Genomic DNA, 16,698 nt, shown 5'->3' with positions numbered 1-16,698 from the left:
GACATGGAAGCATTGAAGAAGAATGTATTATCAACAAATTAAACTAAATACCTTCATATCCTTTAACCAATTTAAACAAACTATATTTGCGTTGAATATTGTTTATGTATTGTTGTTTTTCCTTTGAATTTGTTTTGATCTCGACGTCATTGTAAATGAGGGTCACCCCTCAATTGGTCTCTCCAGGATAAATAAAAGTTAAATGAAATTTATTTTTATTTTCTGTAAAAATATTTGATGAAAATGAATTATACATATTATCAAGTGTGCTACATAAGACCAATTTAGTTAATTTTTAATTAGAATTGTCAATAATATGATCATGTCAGCATAACAATATTGACCCTCCCCCTCCCCCTTCCCCCCACTCCTCCATAATAATCAAAAGAACAAAAATAAAAAAGTTTAAAAAGAGCATTTCTAACTCTAACCTTCTCCAGCTCCCGGAGGCTGGTGGCGAAGCTGCCGTTGTCGGGTCCAGAGATCGAGCAGCGAGGAGCGGGGTTGGGTGTGAGGCCGCAGGGGCGTCGGCCTGGGTAAACCTCTCAGGAAGGAATCTAGAGAGAGAGAGAGAGAGAGAGAGAGAGAGAGAGAGAGAGAGAGAGAGAGAGAGAGAGAGAGAGAGACAGAGACAGAGACAGAGAGAGACAGAGAGAGACAGAGAGAGACAGAGAGAGACAGAGAGAGAGAGAGGGAGAGAGAGAGAGAGAGAGAGAGAGAGAGAGAGAGAGAGACACACACACACAGACAGACACACACACACATACAAAGAGAGACAGAGGGAGAGAGAGAGAGGAGAGAGAGAGAGACACACACACACAGACAGACACACACACACATACAAAGAGAGACAGACACACACACACACAGACAGTATTTAATAAGATTATGAAAGAGAAAAACGTAAAAATATATATTTGCAGTGTCAGAGTGTGTGAGTGTGTGTGTGTGTGTGTGTGTGTGTGTGTGTGTGTGTGTGTGTGTGTGTGTGTGTGTGTGTCTCTGTGTGTGTGTTACCGTTGAGGCTCAGACTGTGTTGTATAGCGCTGAGTGATGGTGGTAGAGCCAGGGGTCGGGGGGGGCAGCGACTGCAGCGAAGCCCCAACATGATGCTCTGTGAACGGGCTGAGCTGAGCAGCAACACCCAGGTCATCTGGAGGTCAGACACACAGGGAGAGATGGTTAGGGGTCGACCAATGGTATGTTAGCATGTGTGTGTGTGTGTGTGGCTGTGTGTGTGTGTGTGTGTGTGTGTGGCTGTGTGTGTGTGTGTGGCTGTGTGTGTGTGTGTGTGTGTGTGTGTGTGTGTGTGGCTGTGTGTGTGTGTGTGTGTGTGTGTGTGTGTGTGTGTGGCTGTGTGTGTGTGTGTGTGTGTGTGTGTGGCTGTGTGTGTGTGTGTGTGGCTGTGTGTGTGTGTGTGTGTGTGTGTGTGTGTGTGTGTGGCTGTGTGTGTGTGTGGCTGTGTGTGTGTGTGTGTGCGTGTGTGGGTGGGTGAAACAGAACTAGGGGTTAGGGGTAGACTGGTTGAAGGTGGAGCCAGTCAGTGCGTTTCCATGGCACAACTAGATTGGATTATCACATATACCGAACTAGACACTCGAACGGACCGTGTCACTTGTCTGAGTATACATGGCCTTTCAGAGAATCGGATAAATGTCCGATGCATGGCTGTCTACACTATGCTAGGTGGCGCTGTAGCCCTTTCAACCATGCTTTCAACAAGTGGTTTTAGAGCCACGTCCGGTTCCCTTCCGTCAATAACCCATGGTGTAGCCTATCACGCGCAGGCACAAAAGCACAGAACGAGAAGTCCGATATGCGATGTCCGATCCCTGTATACATGCAGAGAGAACGCCGACTATGAACGAGTTATCTAGGTGTTCTTATCCGACTTCTCTTGTCCGTTAATGTGCCGATTTGTGTCCGAAGTAGATCGGATAAAGGTGTTTACATGCAGTTTACAAGTCCTGTTGAGGTCTTATTCATTTAGTTACCCGATTATGAGTCTGCATGTAAACGCACTGTGTGATTGTAGAGAACGCTTGTTGTCAAGATCACTGAACAAAACAAGCGTTTGGCAGCACACACACACTCACACTCACACACACACACACTCACACACTCTCACACACTCACTCACACACTCACTCACACACACACACACACACACACACACACACACACACACACACACACACACACACACACACACACACACACACACACACACACACACACACACACACACACACACACACACACACACACACACACACACACACACACACACACACACACACACACACACACACACACACACACACACACTCACACACACACAAGGTGACATCAGACGATAGGAAATAGAGTAAGTGAAAGTACCGAGCAGACTGAGGCTGCGTCTGGGAGGAGGAGGGGGGGTGGGGGGCCGGAGAGGGTTCAGCCCCCGACGGAGAAATCCACATCTACCAGAGAGACCGTCTCTCCTACACACACACACACACACACACACACACACACACACACACACACACACACACACACACACACACACAGAGACACACACACACACACACAGAGACACACACACACACAGAAATATGCACGCAGGTGTTAGAAGAGAGAAAATGTGAAATGTTAGTCAGTTCAACAGAAAAGGAAGAAAAGATTTTATTCCACAATTTATGAAAATCCTTGTTTCGCTCACACACACACACACACACACACACACACACACACACACACACACGCGCACGCACGCACGCACACACACACACACACACACACACACACACACACACACACACGCGCGCACGCACGCACACACACACACACACACACACACACACACACACACACACACACACACACACACACACAGAGTCAGGAGTGTGTGTTCTTACCGGTGAAAGCAGGCGTGAACGGAACCGGAGAGAAGGCACTGTGGGGTCTGCAGACCTGCAGCCTAAAGAGACACACCGTTTGATGTTTAAAGTGTTTTATAAATAAATGTTCATTGTGTGTGTGTGTGTGTGTGTGTGTGTGTGTGTGTGTGTGTGTGTGTGTGTGTGTGCGTGTGTGCATGCATGCATGCGTGAGTGTGTGTATCTCTCTGTCACCTGTTGCCGTCGCTGGAGCTTGACCCCCACACGTCGAACAGACTTCCCCCAGACGAGGTGGAGGAAGCCAGGGACGGCCTCTTGTCCTTCAGCCCCCCTGACCCTCCACCTCCACCAGTACTCCCATTACTCCCACTGCTCTTAGTCCTGAACAGTTTGCTCAGCCGGCCCTTCAGCGAGCCGCTTCCCTTCCTGGCCTTCCCCTGGCGCGGGGATACGGTCATGCTCTTCTTCTCTGGTTCCATAGCGAGTAGCGGCGAGGCACAGCGCCCCCCCCGAGGCCACGGCCAGTCTGACGGGCGTAGACACTCGGCTCTGGGGCTGAGAGCGAGAGCGGGGCTGGAAGCTGAGGTCAGGAGGGTCAGCTGACGTCTGGAGGGACACACAGAGGCTCATCTGTCAATCAATATCCTTCATTTAAAGCTATAGTGCGTAACTTTTCCATATAAATGAATGTCTGTTACATTCAAGCCATCACCAAACGAGTTGACACAAAGTTGATTAAGCCTTTTATCAGCTCCACAAAACTCTCTCTGTGTTTCTCAGTATGGCAGCGTTTACAAACTGGTGTCGTCTCTACGGTGTGTGAGTGTGTGTGTGTCTGTGTTCGTACCCTGTTTATGTGTGTTTATGTGTGTGTGTGTGTGTGTATGTGTGTGTGTGTGTGTTTATGTGTGTGTGTGTGTGTGTCTGTGTTCGTACCCTGTTTATGTGTGTTTATGAGTGTGTGTGTGTGTGTGTGTCTGTGTTCGTACCCTGTTTATGTGTGTTTATGTGTGTGTGTGTGTGTGTGTCTGTGTTCGTACCCTGTTTATGTGTGTGTATATGTGTGTGTGTGTGTGTCTGTGTTCGTACCCTGTTTATGTGTGTGTGTGTGTGTGTGTGTGTGTGTGTGTGTGTGTGTGTGTGTGTGTGTGTGTGTGTGTGTGTGTGCGTGTTTAGATGTGTGTGTGGTGTGTGCGTGCTTAGATGTGTGTGTGGTGTGTGTGTGTGTGTGTGTGTGTGTGTGTGTGTGTGTGTGTGTGTGTGTGTGTGTGTGTGTGTGTGTGTGTGTGTGTGGTGTGTGTGTGTGTGTGTGTGTGTGTGTGTGTGTGTGTGTGTGTGTGTGTGTGTGTGTGTGTGTGTGTGTGTGTGCGTGTTTAGATGTGTGTGTGGTGTGTGCGTGCTTAGATGTGTGTGTGTGTGTGTGTGTGTGTGTGTGTTCGTACCCTGTTTACATGTGGTCCTGTTGGTATTGAGTCCAGCGATGATCTGCAGAGTTGGTCGGTGCAGACTCCGGCCTCCTCTGCCAGTCTGTGCACCTGCTGCATCAGACCTGACAGGGTGCCACTGCAGACACACTGTCCCGCCCCCCCACACTGTCTCTGTCCACTGCATACACACTGTCCCGCCCCCCCACACTGTCCTGCCCCCCCACACTGTCTCTGTCCCGCCCCCCCACACTGTCCCGCCCCCCCACACTGTCTCTGTCCACTGCAGACACACTGTCCCGCCCCCCCACACTGTCCCGCCCCCCCACACTGTCTCTGTCCCGCCCCCCCACACTGTCTCTGTCCCGCCCCCCCACACTGCCCCACCCCCCCACACTGGCCCACCCCCCCCACACTGTCCCGCCCCCCCACACTGTCCCGCCCCCCCACACTGTCCCGCCCCCCCACACTGCCTCTGGCCACTGCATACACACTGTCCCTCCCCCCCACACTGCCTCTGGCCACTGCACACACACTGGCCTTCCTTCCCTTTACACTGCAGGGCCCTTTGACCTCTGACCCCCACCCCAGAGTCCAGCCCACACTCGCCCTCTGAACCTAGGCAAAGAAGAGAAAAGATTATTCAACATTGTACGAAACATACAACGAAATTCACTCACTCAATTCAAAGAGCTTTACAGGGTTCAACCAATGAGAGGTGTATATATAATGTGCCAAAATAAACTGAAGCTTATTACACTTTGACTACAATTAAAAGTTTGCAAAAATATGAAAAGCACAATAAAGGTGCAGTCAGTGATTCTGGAGAACGCTTGTTGTCCAAATCAGTGAATATCTCCTCATGATCCACTACCTGTCTGTACTGAGTGAATATCTCCTCATGATCCACTACCTGTCTGTACTGTGTGAATATCTCCTCATGATCCACTACCTGTCTGTACTGTGTGAATATCTCCTCATGATCCGCTACCTGTCTGTACTGAGTGAATATCTCCTCATGATCCACTACCTGTCTGTACTGTGTGAATATCTCCTCATGATCCGCTACCTGTCTGTACTGTGTGAATATCTCCTCATGATCCACTACCTGTCTGTACTGTGTGAATATCTCCTCATGATCCACTACCTGTCTGTACTGTGTGAATATCTCCTCATGATCCACTACCTGTCTGTACTGTGTGAATATCTCCTCATGATCCACTACCTGTCTGTACTGTGTGTATATCTCCTCATGATTCACTACCTGTCTGTACTGTGTGAATATCTCCTCATGATCCACTACCTGTCTGTACTGTGTGAATATCTCCTCATGATCCACTACCTGTCTGTACTGTGTGAATATCTCCTCATGATCCACTACCTGTCTGTACTGTGTGAATATCTCCTCATGATCCACTACCTGTCTGTACTGTGTGAATATCTCCTCATGATCCACTACCTGTCTGTACTGTGTGAATATCTCCTCATGATCCGCTACCTGTCTGTACTGTGTGAATATCTCCTCATGATCCACTACCTGTCTGTACTGTGTGAATATCTCCTCATGATCCACTACCTGTCTGTACTGTGTGAATATCTCCTCATGATCCACTACCTGTCTGTACTGTGTGAATATCTCCTCATGATCCACTACCTGTCTGTACTGTGTGAATATCTCCTCATGATCCACTACCTGTCTGTACTGAGTGAATATCTCCTCATGATCCACTACCTGTCTGTACTGTGTGAATATCTCCTCATGATCCACTACCTGTCTGTACTGAGTGAATATCTCCTCATGATCCACTACCTGTCTGTACTGTGTGAGTATCTCCTCATGATCCACTACCTGTCTGTACTGTGTGAATATCTCCTCATGATCCACTACCTGTCTGTACTGAGTGAATATCTCCTCATGATCCACTACCTGTCTGTACTGTGTGAGTATCTCCTCATGATCCACTACCTGTCTGTACTGTGTGAATATCTCCTCATGATCCACTACCTGTCTGTACTGTGTGAATATCTCCTCATGATCCACTACCTGTCTGTACTGTGTGAATATCTCCTCATGATCCACTACCCGTCTGTACTGTGTGAATATCTCCTCATGATCCACTACCCGTCTGTACTGTGTGAATATCTCCTCATGATCCACTACCTGTCTGTACTGTGTGAATATCTCCTCATGATCCACTACCTGTCTGTACTGTGTGAATATCTCCTCATGATCCACTACCTGTCTGTACTGTGTGAATATCTCCTCATGATCCACTACCTGTCTGTACTGAGTGAATATCTCCTCATGATCCACTACCTGTCTGTACTGTGTGAATATCTCCTCATGATCCACTACCTGTCTGTACTGAGTGAATATCTCCTCATGATCCACTACCTGTCTGTACTGTGTGAATATCTCCTCATGATCCACTACCTGTCTGTACTGTGTGAATATCTCCTCATGATCCACTACCTGTCTGTACTGTGTGAATATCTCCTCATGATCCACTACCTGTCTGTACTGTGTGAATATCTCCTCATGATCCACTACCTGTCTGTACTGTGTGAATATCTCCTCATGATCCACTACCTGTCTGTACTGTGTGAATATCTCCTCATGATCCACTACCTGTCTGTACTGTGTGAATATCTCCTCATGATCCACTACCTGTCTGTACTGTGTGAATATCTCCTCATGATCCACTACCTGTCTGTACTGTGTGAATATCTCCTCATGATCCGCTACCTGTCTGTACTGTGTGAATATCTCCTCATGATCCACTACCTGTCTGTACTGTGTGAATATCTCCTCATGATCCACTACCTGTCTGTACTGTGTGAATATCTCCTCATGATCCACTACCTGTCTGTACTGTGTGAATATCTCCTCATGATCCACTACCTGTCTGTACTGTGTGAATATCTCCTCATGATCCACTACCTGTCTGTACTGTGTGAATATCTCCTCATGATCCACTACCTGTCTGTACTGAGTGAATATCTCCTCATGATCCACTACCTGTCTGTACTGTGTGTGCTGACAAAAATCCAGTGTTAATACACATCCTCATGTATGGGAATGTTGCTAGCTACAGTGGGCCTCTTTGTTTACATACCCGTTTACAGAGTCTAGGCTGAGTATTAACACTGGATTATATTTTCAGAGCACAAACACAGTACAGACAGGTAGCGGATCATGAGGAGATATTCACTGATTTAGACAACAAGCATTCTCCAGAATCTTTGACTTTCGAGACAATTAAAATTAAAATATAAAATACACATAAAAAGGTAACACACACACTCACAGACGCACACACACACACAGACAAACACACACACACACACACACACACACACAGACACACGCACACACACACATTGTAAATGTCAAAATAGTCAAACAAACGTACCTTCCAGAACCAGCAGTGCGTCGCTGGTTTCACTGCTCTCGTTGCCCAGGGAGGAGCAGCTGTTCCTGGGCTCGATGAGGCCGAGACGTAGGGCCTGATCCAGCAGCACCGCCGGCCACCTGGCTGTTAACAACCGGTGTCTCTGGCACCGCACAAGCCCAGAAGCAGAGTCCGCTAGTGGGGCGCCGCGATGGGGAAGAGGGGGGGCATCGGTACCTATGGATGGATGGATGGATGGATGGATGGATGGATAGATGGATAGATGGATGGATGGAGGGAGGGAGGGAGGGAGGGAGGGAGGGAGCGATGGAGAGAGAGAGAGAGAGAGAGAGAGAGAGAGAGAGATAGATAGATAGATAGATAGATAGATAGATAGATAGATAGATAGATAGATAGATAGATAGATAGATAGATAGATAGATAGATAGATAGATAGATAGATAGATAGATAGATAGATAGATAGATAGATAGATAGATTATTGATCCCAAAGGAAATTCTGACAGTAATCAGCAATCATACTGATACATACATACATAATAACACACACACATCACACACACATACAGCAGAATAAATACACACAAACAATCACACACTCCAACACCCCCACCTATACAAAACTTAAACAAGAGAAATAAAAACTAAATGTAAAACACTTTAATTTTTAATTCAAATTGAAACCTTTTGATTGCCTGTGGACCGGCAGCCATTGTAGGTTTTCCTCTGACACACAGTGAGAGTTCTGGTCTGAAATACCTCCAGGCCCAGGGGTGACTGACCCACTACCGCACCCAGAGACCAGATCACTTTCCTGGGCATGAAACACCATCAGTTGACCCCTGCTGGAGCAAACAAACGATTCATATCGATTATCATTATACATTTTGTCAGTCAGTGATTCCGGAGAACGCTTGTTGTCAAAATCTCTTTTTGTCTAAATCAGTGAATATCTCCTCATGATCCACTACCTGTCTGTACTGTGTGAATATCTCCTCATGATCCACTACCTGTCTGTACTGTGTGAATATCTCCTCATGATCCACTACCTGTCTGTACTGTGTGAATATCTCCTCATGATCCACTACCTGTCTGTACTGTGTGAATATCTCCTCATGATCCACTACCTGTCTGTACTGTGTGAATATCTCCTCATGATCCACTACCTGTCTGTACTGAGTGAATATCTCCTCATGATCCACTACCTGTCTGTACTGTGTGTGCGCTGAAAAAAATCCAATGTTAATACACAGCCTAGGCTCTGTAAACAGGAATGTAAACAAAGGGGGCCCACCGCACCGTAGCTAGCAGGTAGCGGATCATGAGGAGATATTCAGACAGGTGACAGTACTCTAAAGTATGTGCTGATGAACCATTATTGCATTTATGAAATTCACACTGTTGAGCCAAAATGAGTCGAGGAATGTAATAGAGTGTGAATGATCTGCAAAGGAGAAGCCTGTTTATAAACGGTACATTATCTGCAGGTATGCACAACTCAGCATAACACGAACCTGCCAAGCTGATGCTCTAATAATAAAAGCTTTGATTGGCCGGAAAGGATATTAATGAATATCCTCTCCGGACAATCAATTGGGGATGAATTGCCTAAAGTTGTCTGTATCTAACAACCAATCATAATAAAGAGTAGCCCTAGCCTGTTTATAAAGGGGCATGCCATTATCTGCAGGTATTCAGAACTCGGCACAACACCTTAAAGCCCACTCACCTGTGTTTGTCTGCGGCTCTGTCCTGTGGAGGTGTTGTGGACCTCAGCGGGGCCTCCGTCAGCCCCAAGCCGCCCTGCAGCGCTCCTTTTCCGGGCAGCGGAGAGCTGTAGTGCGGTGAGGAAGAGCCAGACGAGCCTCCGAGGCCTCTGGTGGGAGAAGACCCACCACCAGCATCGCTTCCTCCATAGCCCCGGGGATCCTTGTGACACAGAGCCGACCCAAAGCGCCCCTCGGCGGGCAGCAGTTCCCCCGCCGCCCGGTCCAACACACGGTCATACTCCAGCCGCATCGTGCCTTTCTGCTGCGCGTCATTCATCATCGCGAGGAGGAGAGACACGTGAGGTCATTAGCTCGTTACGTCATAAGAACCGAACAGAACGTTATTCGGACCGGACCGGACCGGGCTGCAGCCCAACGGAACCGGCGGGCCATTCACCCGTTAGCCTGCTACCGGATCCCTCTCTCGCTCTGGCAGGGACCCTGTGCGCATGCGCGTTCAACACCAAACAGCTGATCAATAACGTCACTTCATATCAAAAGTTATGATTTGTGTGTGTGTGTGTGTGTGTGTGTGTGTGTGTGTGTGTGTGTGTGTGTGTGTGTGTGTGTGTGTGTGTGTGTGTGTGTGTGTGTGTGTGTGTGTGTGTGTGTGTGACACAATGTAGCCTAGTTTGAATTAGAATTAATTTTATTCTATTTTATTTATTTTTTATTTGTTTCACACTCTAATGTAGGCCTTTCTTTATCATTGGTTTATTTCAGTTGGTCTTTGTTTTATTCGTTATCCCATTCTGTGTGTCACATCACATCAGGCTGCTGTGACGTGACTTAGTTTGGCTTTATCTGTGTCCGCCGCTAGAGGTCGCTACAGGCTGCCGTCTAGTTTAAAGGTGAGAGACAGTTCTGTAGTTGAGTCCCAGACAAAGTACTAAATGTCGAGACGCAATGTTTGTTTAATCAATTTTCAACAAATGCTTTTATTGAATTTATCCACTTATAACATTAATATGTCATCAACAAATCAAACCAGTAGGGTAGTGGCAAGGCAGCTATCATCCTATACAGTTAAGACATATTTCTCTGTAATATAGTGAATGCATTTAAATGCAGTGAGAGGAACGAAGCAGAAGAACTCTCTTGTCCAGCTACTGTATCTTTTTTTCCACAGACGAGGCTGAAATAGGCTATAGACTATACACAGTGCATGGGCAACTGAGGGCAGCCCCATTTCCAATTGTTTTTAAATAAACTCAATACACACTGTGCATGGATGTGAACGTGACATGATCAGATAATTTCGGATTTCCTCCCAGATGAACTGATTACATTTGTAGGCTATTAATGAACTAGACCAAAACATTTTATTCCTTATTTTGTATGATAACTCACATTTGCATAATATGATGTTAATATCAAACACACAAACTAAAAAAAAATATATATATATATATATATATATATATATATATATATTTTTTTTTTTTTTGAGGGGGCCCCCCTAGCGGTCAGGGGCCCTAAGCGACCGCTTAGTTCGCTTAGGCCTCGGGCCGGCTCTGGTTGAGTCCCAGACAAAGTATTAAATGTCGAGATGCAATGTTTGTTTAATCATTTTCAACAAATGTTTTTATTGAATTTATCCACTTTTAACATGAATTCGTCATCAACAAATCAGACAAACAAACCAGTAAGATGCAGGTAGTGGCAAGGCATCTCTCGCCCTATACAGTTAAAACAGGGCAATGCAATGTTTGTTTATAACTTGGAGCCGATAATGTGAAACATTTCCTGTTCAGATCAAACGGACAAACAGCCGTCAGCGAAGTGAACTCTGTAACATCTCTGACACACTGACACATTCACAGTTTGTTTGAGCTGCTCCTCCAACACCCTGCGTTCCGAATCTCATACTCCTTCTTTTCTCTACGACATCGGAGCATACAAATAATCTAGTTAGGATTCAGCAGACATACACTTAGACCATACTTTAGTTTAACTTTTTTATTTCATCTTAACATGGCGCCTTGATCTTGCCTCTTTGCTTATATATCCGCTGTTCTTTATATTGAGCACTGTGATTAGATCGCTGTTGTATTTGGTTGTATGTGACACTTTACCTGCGGTCTGTTGTTTGTTTGTTTATAAGTTCGAATAACGTGAAAAACGTGACATCATCCGCGTCACCTCAAGTCGCTGCGAGCAGGGTTCGAACCTGCGCGGGAAGATCCCATTGGATTTCAAGTCCAACGCCTTAACCACTCGGCCATCGCAGCTGCCGGTGTGAAGTCTGGTTCAGCTCTCACCTAACGTGCCCCTTTCAAAATAAGAGATTTATTGATTGATAGTAAACAGGAAATGATTGAACTTCGGTCTAATCTGTAGTAAACTATTTATTTTGCTTTATTGTGGAATTTCCACTCGGCCATCGCAGCTGCCAGTATGACGTCAGGTTTAGCGCCCACCTCACGTGCCCCTTTCAAAATAAGAGATTTATTGATCCTAGTAAATGATTGAACGTCGACATTATCTGTAGTTAACTATCTATTTTGCTTTATTGTGGAATTTATTTTTCTGACCAAATCTGTGGGACTTTCTCATTGCACTTGATACATCTGATCGGAAAATGGCGACCAAATGCCACATCATAAATGAACAGAAAAGAAACCTTGTATTATTTTAGGCTGAAAATCAATGTTTAAAAACCTCATACTAATAATGTTATCTTGTGTAATACAGTATCCTGACACACGGGGGCGCTGTTGCTACGTGGATGATTTAACCGAGGCCGTATTTATAATAGGCTTTATATTCGGTGTTATGTGAAAACTTTGGACAATAAACATCTTGTAAACAATAAAAATTTAAATATTTAAACTCTGGCATTATCCAAGATATCCAGATATGATGCAAATGTACACAGGATTAGTCAGAAATGGCCAGATGTGTAGGCCTATATTTATTCAAAAATGTCTGGAAAATTGTAATAGCCTAAAAAACAGAAGAGTTTTAAGGTAGGATTATGAGATATCCCGTGTGTCTTATATTTCATTTATAATCATAGTCCATGTGATTCATCGGCCCCTGCTTTGATATGTGGCTCATGGAGTTCTCTAGTTCTCTATATATGGAGAAAATCAGTTATGAGATTTCAGGGAAAGCAGAGAAGTTTAAACAGATATGTCAGCCTTTCCTGGACTATATAACAGTACTGAAGGGACCTGCATGACACCTCGTTGACTTTTTATTTTCTGCTTAACATTTACCTTTAGTTTAAACAATGTCCTTAGAAACCTGTTTAAGGAATACTTCACCCATACGGAACCAGCGTTCTATCATTATAAAATCACTATTATAATATAATGAATGAGGTTTTTCTTCCCTCAGTCTTCCCTTGGCCCAGCTGTCCTGTTAATCCTAACCCTTACTGTGATGTCACAAGAAGGAAAATGTAGGGTTAGACAGTGAGACCATAAAACACTCTTTCTGCCTTTTCTCAGGCTAGGATGATCTGATTTCATTTTTTTTTGCATGTTTATAAGAAATAGGATCTCAGAGTTCAATACACCTTCATATTCACACCGGTGAAGTAGGTCTTTAACTAGAGTACGCCATGTTAGTTGTTTATTTTGTTTTGTCTTTTGTTTGTGTGTTCACTTTTTGAGTGTTTGTGTTCTTACATCCCAAAAATAAAGTATGTAAAAAAAAAATGGGTCAGATTCAAGAGATTTCTCAATGTTTTCACAGAGGGGAAAATAACAAAAATCATCGTGGTCATTTTTTAAATGTAATTTATCTGTTTATAAAAACGAAAAGTACACGTGCAGGGTGACATCATAGATATTTAATGGTTAGACAAATATTTATACAGAATGACAAAAATAACAAGAAATATCAAAATAATATACAGCGACACACACACACAGTCACACACACACACAGTCACACACACACACAGAGTCACACACACACACACACACAGTCACACAGTCACACACACATACGCAAACACAGACACGCAGTCACACACACATACGCAAACACAGACACGCAGTCACACACACATACGCAAACACACACTCATATCATCAACAAGCAAAATACTTTTCTGTTAACCGCATGATTTTCATTTAATCACAAAGTAAATACATATTTTATAAAGAATTACATATAAGAATGAGTATTGTGTTAAAGTTTTTTTCTTCTATTTTTAAATTCATCTTTAAAAAAACCCTATTTTAGGGGATATTTCCACACGTACGCGGGTGTTTTATTAACTGTATCTTTCACTGTTTAATTTGTCCTCCTGTCTTCATGCAGACACCACGTAAATACATTACCTCATGGCCATGCATCCTGCCATCTCTCTTTCACTCGCTTCCTAAAGAAATACACGCGCCGCCGCCACGCGCTAGCAAAGATCTTTAGGACAGCAGGCGATAGATGGATAGATAGATAGATAGATAGATAGATAGATAGATAGATAGATAGATAGATAGATAGATAGATAGATAGATAGATAGATAGATAGATAGATAGATGGATAGATGGATAGATGGATAGATGGATAGATGGATAGATAGATAGATAGATAGATAGATAGATAGATAGATAGATAGATAGATAGATAGATAGATAGACAGATAGATAGATAGAAACTAGAAGTTCCTCGTAGGGACTTTTTAAAATGTTGTGTGTGTATGGTAATTTTTCTGCAAATGGAGGCAGAGGAGGAAATAAGATTTTTTAAATATCCGTGTACGTGTGGATATGGCTTCAAGGAAACATGAAAATAAAAGCTCATTCACACAGCGGTTACACACACACACACACACACACACACACACACACACACACACACACCCAGAGACACACACATACAGTGAGAGAGAGAGACACACACAAACACCCAGAGACACACACACACACATACACAGAGAGAGAGAGAGAGAGAGAGAGAGAGAGAGAGAGAGAGAGAGACAGACAGACACACACACAAACTTATAGAGAGACACACACACACACACATACAGAGCAAGAGAGACACACACATACAGAGAGAGAGACACACACACACACACACACACACACACACACACACAGACACATTGTTATGTTCATATAGCGGCTATGGCATGCTAAATATAGAGACATTTTCCACCCATTCACTTGCACGAGAAAATCTCATTTGATAAACTTCTTATGGAGGATTGTGTCTTAGGGTTTGTCCAGAGCCTTTGGTAGAATAAACATATTGAGATAACTAACTTTAAATACTAATCTGGCTACGAATGGATATCAAAAAATATTATGTATACAATATATGGTTGACGTTTGTCATAGCATTTTAACGACACACACACACACGCACGCACGCACACACACACACACACACACACACGCACACAAACGCAGACATATACACACACACACACACACAGTGGAGGACTGACAACACGCTGGTATAAAATACATGTTTGTTGTTTTTGTTTTAAATATTAAAAAATAGGGGGCGCCCTTAGCTCAGTTGGTAGGGCGTCCCCCCCCCCCCATGGGCCTCGGCCAGCAGCGGACCCGGGTTCGATTCCAGCCCGCGGTCGTTCTCTGCATGTCACTCCCCTCTCTGCCCCATTTCAACTCTGTCTCTACACTATCAATAAAGCATAATAAAAAAAAATCTTAAAAAAAAATATATATATTAAAAAAAATTGTAAATGGTCAGACGTGTTGGGATAGAGAGCCGAAGGGGAGATGAAAGACAGAGCGTCCACGACTCAGAAAGAAACTAAACATGAAACATTTAAATTCATATTTTGTTTTTGTTTTTTAGCGACTTTTAACTTTTGACTTCGATTGTCATGCATCAAAAATAGATTAAAAAGTCCCGTGATGTTCTGTTCCTTTAAAGGTGCAGTGTGTAACATGACATCATCAAGAAAGTTCTACAAAGTTCTAGAATGCAACGCTCCCTGGGTAACCCCAACCCTTTAGAATAATAACAGAAGCTACAGTGGCCTTCAAGGACAAGAACAATTCTAAATGTTAAACAATGCACCTGATGACATTCCAACTATGACACTTTCAAGATGGCGGCACTAGGCCTTGGTCCAAAATATGCAGAAATATGGACATATATGAGACCCTTTCTAAGGGAAAAAATCATAATTCAAAACATTTTGTTCAGCTATTATGCACTAAATTAAATGTACTTATGGATATTATAATTACTTTCTACAAAATCTGCTAGGAAATAAAACCCAAAATTCTACACACTGCAGCTTTAAAGTTAAAGAAATGGCTACAATTATAAAAAAGAGCACCAGAGGAAAAGTTATTTATAATGTAAAATGTAATGTGACTTTTTTGGGGGATTTTGTCAGAATAACTTGATGATATTTTGCTTCTATTGACTATTATTTAGTCCAGTCTAAATGAGCTTGTTTGCTCTTTGCATTTTAATGGACGATTTCATTAATTAAAAGCTTCAAAATGACTGTGATTAATGATGACAATATTAATCAAGTTTTATTTCTTCTTTAAGCAGAAAACAAACTGAATGAAATGCTTTTTTTTAAAAGAGTTTTTCATTTATCCGCCCAAGGATTATTTTTTTATGAAAAACAAAGATATATTCTGTAAAAACTCTAAAATACTATATATAAATATTAAAATGCAGACTTCATAACCCATGCATATACAAGCTCTGTGAAAGGGCTCAATTCTGATGCCAAGAAATTCATCTATATATTGTTTTTCTATTTTGTTAGTGAAATAAAAAAATTGTGTTCGGTTTTCGGCTCTCTATCACGTCAAAACTTCATGTTACGATATTACTGTTTTAAAGTGTCTCAGAGGAACTTTCAGTTTGTGTTCATTCTAGCGCCCCCCTCTGGACAAAAGCAGTAGTGTTTTTACCACGCCACCTGTTGTTCCTGGGTGAGCGTATACCCATGACAAAGGCATTAAGAAAAACTATATAAAAATAGCATTCTTTTACACTGATGGTCTCATTTGCTGTTACATGTAATTTATGATCATCAGAGGAAAAATTAGACTGTTTCAGAGATATTTAAAAGTTCCTCGTAGCTACTTTAAGATATAATCATAATAATCATAATTCACATCATCGGTCTGATAATAAACAGCTGGTCCATTGATTTAGATTGGTTTGTTTGAATAGACGTACGGCAGCGTATTGATGCTACAAGGGAAATGAAAAAATAATATATGGAATGAGCCTTTTACATATCAGT

General features: G+C 43.4%; 1 protein-coding gene and 1 pseudogene across 2 annotated transcripts in view; both read right to left on the bottom strand.

Moving 5' to 3' along the window:
* Positions 1 to 9,896, bottom strand: part of LOC307262940 — a 14,565-nt pseudogene extending 4,669 nt beyond the window's left edge. Inside the window, exons 1-9 of the transcript XR_013845617.1 lie at positions 9,451 to 9,896; positions 8,406 to 8,566; positions 7,723 to 7,938; positions 4,744 to 4,927; positions 4,328 to 4,448; positions 3,120 to 3,491; positions 2,904 to 2,965; positions 1,018 to 1,153; positions 432 to 557 (exon numbers count right to left, since the gene is read on the bottom strand). The product of XR_013845617.1 is annotated as an uncharacterized misc_RNA (transcript). The remainder of the gene's footprint in view (positions 1 to 431; positions 558 to 1,017; positions 1,154 to 2,903; positions 2,966 to 3,119; positions 3,492 to 4,327; positions 4,449 to 4,743; positions 4,928 to 7,722; positions 7,939 to 8,405; positions 8,567 to 9,450) is intronic.
* A 3,384-nt stretch (positions 9,897 to 13,280) lies between these two features.
* Positions 13,281 to 16,698, bottom strand: part of caskin2 (CASK interacting protein 2) — a 51,347-nt gene continuing 47,929 nt past the window's right edge. Inside the window, exon 25 of the mRNA XM_080043961.1 lies at positions 13,281 to 16,698. This exon is cut by the window's right edge and continues 753 nt beyond it. The gene's annotated coding sequence lies outside the window, so the exon portion shown is untranslated.

This window comes from Ammodytes marinus (assembly GCF_949987685.1).
Source record: "Ammodytes marinus genome assembly, chromosome: 16".
In the NCBI taxonomy this organism is placed as follows: domain Eukaryota; kingdom Metazoa; phylum Chordata; class Actinopteri; order Uranoscopiformes; family Ammodytidae; genus Ammodytes; species Ammodytes marinus.
This window is presented reverse-complemented; position numbering and strand designations above follow the sequence as displayed.